Below are 4,173 nucleotides of genomic sequence, written 5' to 3'. Positions count from 1 at the left end.
GTTGGACGCCAGTTTACGTTGTCTATCCTTGTGCAAAGTATGGACTATTATATATTGCTGGAAAGCCCTGGATGTCTACTTTCCAACGCAATTGGAAGCATGCCATTTCGAGTTCTGTAGCTCCAGAAAATCCACTTTGAGTGCAGGGAGGTCAGAATCCAACAACATCAGCAGTCCTTTTTCAGCCTGAATCAGATTTTTGCTCAGCTCCCTCAATTTCAGCCAGAAAAATACCTGAAATTACAGAAAAACACACAACTCATAATAAAGTCCAAAAATATGAATTTTTCCTAAAAACTAATAAAAATAGACTAAAAACTAACTAAAACATACTCAAAACTATATGAAATTATCCCCAAAAAGCGTATAAAATATCCGCTCATCACAACACTAAACTTAAACTATTGCTTGTCCTCAAGCAACTAGATGAATAAAATAGAAGACTAATAGGTTGGGAAGCAATAATATCTCAGAGTTTTTTGATTGAAGCTCAGATTCTAATTAGATAAGCGGGACTAGTAGCTTTTTGCTTCTGAACAGTTTTGGCATCTCACTTTATCCATTGAAGCTCAGAGTGATTGGCATCTATAGGAACTTAGAATTCAGATAGTGTTATTGATTCTCTTAGTTCAGTGTGATGATTCTTGAACACAGCTTCTTTATGAGTCTTGGTTGTGGCCCTAAGCACTTTGTTTTCCAGTATTTACTTTATTCATATTTGCTGATGATGAGAAAAATAAACTATAGCTTAAATGGGAGATAAAATCAAAATAGATACTAATTACTACTATATGACTTCTAAGGTAAACTTTTATAAGGACACTGTCACAGAGTTAAGGCAGAAATTGGAAATTAACAACCTTTATTCCGGGGGCACGGGGGTTCCTCTGATCCTTGGGGTGCTTGGTCCTACAAGAGAAGACTTTTGGCGCTTCAGTTCCCTTAAGTCACGCCCCAGCTCCTCTTGTTCTTTAAACATATAGGTCAGCATTTGACTGTGTTCCTTTTGTTCTTTTATTATTTGCTCCATAGCTTCCCGTATCTTGGTAACAGACGTCTCAAGATACTCCCAGTATTCAGATTGAGGAATCTCTGGGAGGAATTCCTGTGCTCTCTTCTTGATGGGATCCTCCTGTGCTTGTTATTTTTCCATTGATGCTTTGGTGATTGACTTTTCAATTAGGATATATTCAGTTATTCCCATCCTTACTCCAGCGTCCTTGCAGAGCAGAGAAATCACACTTGGATAAGCCAACCTGGCCTCTTTTGAATTTTTGTTAGCAATCTTGTAGAGTTCAGTTGAAATCAGCTGATGAACCTCCACTTCCTTCCCCATCATGATGCAATGGATCATCACTGCTCTTTTAACTGTGACTTCAGAACGGTTGCTAGTGGGCAACAGAGAACGCCCAATGAAGTCCAGCCATCCTCTGGCGGCTGGTTTGAGATCCTCTCTCTTGAGTTGATTTGGGACACCCTTTGTGTTGATGGTCCACCTGGCTCCAGGGATACATATGTCCTCTAGAATCTTATCCAGGTCAATGTCTGCTCTCATCATCTTCCTGTTGAAGGAGTCTGGATCATCCTTTAGTTGAGGTAGCTTTAAGATCTCTCTGATCTTGTCAGGGGTGGTATGAACAATCTTCCCTCTGACCATGGTCCGAAATTCATAGAAGGCAGTTCCAGATAGTTTTTGCTTGTCAGTCTGCCACATATTAGCATAGAATTCCTGGACCATGTTCCTTCCTACTTTCGTTTCAGAATTAGCTAGGACTTCCCAGTTCCTGATTCGAATTTGCTCCTGGATCTCCGGATATTCATCTTCTTTCAGATCGAATCTAACTTCCAGGATCACTGATCTCAGACCCATTACTTTAAGATAATGGTCTGAATGTTCTTTAGATAAGAACTTCCCTTGATTCCAAAGTGGTTTTGGAACGCTCTCTTTCTTGCCTCTTGGAGTGGGTTGTTTTCCTTTGGGAGCCATGATCTTAGTGATCTCGGATAAACACACCAAACTTAGAGGTTTGCTTGTCCTCAAGCAAAAGAAAAGAAAGGAGAGAGATAGAAGGAGAGCTAGGTGCAATTGTTGATGGAGGAGGGGGTGGCCGAACCCAAATTTAAAGGGATGGGGGGTGGGATTTCGAAAATTTGGAAAAGATAAGATAAAAAGATTGAGTTGAAAAAGATAAGATAGAAGATATAATTTGATTTTGAAAAGATATGATAGATTTTTGAAAAAGATAAATTTGAATTTTGAAAAAGATAATATGGAGATTTGAAAAAGATATGGATTAGTTGAAAAGATAGATTTGTTTTCAGAAAAGATTTGAAAAGAGTTGGATTGAATTTGCAAAGATGCGTGGTGCTTATGGATTAAAATACATTTAAAAAAAATTTTTTTTTTTGGTAGGGTTTTTAGAAATTATGGAATTTAGAAATCAGGGTTCTTGACATGTTCATGTAAAAATCATGCATTGAAGCATGAAATTTGAAATTAAAATGGAAATACGTGTGGAAAAGATGAATTTGGCTCCTCCCTGCATTCCTGGCGTTTGAACGCCCAAACACTGCCTGTTTTGGGCGTTCAGCACCCAATTGCTGCTCTCCTGGGCATTCAACGCCCAGCTGCTGCCATTACTGGCGTTCAACGCCCAGTGGGTGCCCCTTTCTGGCGTTGAACGCCCAAAATGCTCTTTTACTGGCGTTTTCTTGCCAGTGAGATCTTTTTCTCTGTTTTGTGTGCCGAGGTCTTCTGTAAATGATTATTTACCCTGTTGTCAATGAACTCTATATAAACAAATAAAAATAAAAATAGAATTAGGGCAAAATGCTTAGAGGATTGTTGCCCCATGGCTGGGTTGCCTCCCAGCAAGCGCTTCTTTATTGTCTTTAGCTGGACCTTGCTGAGCTTTTAATCTAGCTTCAGCCTTGAGCATTCTTGCTCAATGTTGCCTTCAAGATAATGCTTGATTCTCTGTCCATTGACAATGAACTTCTTATCAGAATCAATATCTTGAAGCTCCACATAACCATATGGTGACACACTTGTAATCACGTATGGTCCCCTCCACCGGGATTTCAGTTTCCCGGGGAATAGCCTGAGTCTAGAGTTAAACAAGAGGACCTTCTGTCCTGGTTCAAAGATTCTAGATGACAGCTTTCTGTCGTGCCATTTTTTTTATTTTTTTTTATAAAGCTTGGCATTTTCGAAAGCTGTGAATCTGAATTCCTCTAGCTCATTTAGCTGGAGCAATCGTTTTTCTCCTGCTAATTTGGCATCAAAGTTTAGGAATCTGGTTGCCCAATGGCCTCCATATTGAGATCCGTGGCAATGCCACAGGATCCTCTGTGCTTCTTCTCTAGGCACACACCTACGGATAATTCCGTCTGCATATCTCTTAAAGAGATAAGGTTCATCCCACAAGTAGTACTTTGCATCAGTGATTAATTTCTTCTTTTGTATCCTGTTGTACTCCTTGGGTATGAACCTTGCAGCTTTATAGTTTGCAATATCGGCAAACCATGGTGCTTCCTGAATGGCGAATAAATGCTCATCAGGAAACGTCTCAGAGATCTCAAGAGAAGGGAGTGACGTCCCTTCCACTGGCTCTATCCGAGACAGATGATCAGCCACTTGGTTCTCTGTCCCTTTTTTGTCTCTTATTTCTATATCAAACTCTTGCAGAAGCAATACCCATCTGATGAGCCTGGGTTTTGAATCCTGCTTTGTGAGTAGATATTTAAGAGCAGCATGGTCAGTATACACAATCACTTTTGATCCTACTAAGTATGATCTGAACTTGTCAATGGCGTAAACCACTGCAAGTAGTTCTTTTTCTGTGGTTGTGTAATTTTTCTGGGCATCATTTAGAACGCGACTGGCATAATAAATGACATGCATAAGCTTGTCATGCCTTTGTCCCAATACTGCACCAATGGCATGATCACTGGCATCACACATTAGCTCAAATGGTAATGTCCAGTCTGGTGCAGAAATGACTGGTGCTGTGACCAGCTTAGCTTTCAGCGTTTCAAACGCGTGCAGGCACTCTGTGTCAAACACAAATGGCGTGTCAGCAGCTAGCAGATTGCTTAGAGGTTTTGCGATTTATGAAATATCCTTTATAAACCTCCTATAGAATCCTGCATACCCCAGAAAGCTTCTGATTG

The sequence above is a fragment of the Arachis ipaensis genome, chromosome B02 (genome assembly GCF_000816755.2).
Source record: "Arachis ipaensis cultivar K30076 chromosome B02, Araip1.1, whole genome shotgun sequence".
Classification (NCBI taxonomy): Eukaryota; Viridiplantae; Streptophyta; class Magnoliopsida; order Fabales; family Fabaceae; genus Arachis; species Arachis ipaensis.
The sequence above is the reverse complement of the archived record's forward strand: the minus strand, read 5'-3'. Positions refer to the sequence as shown.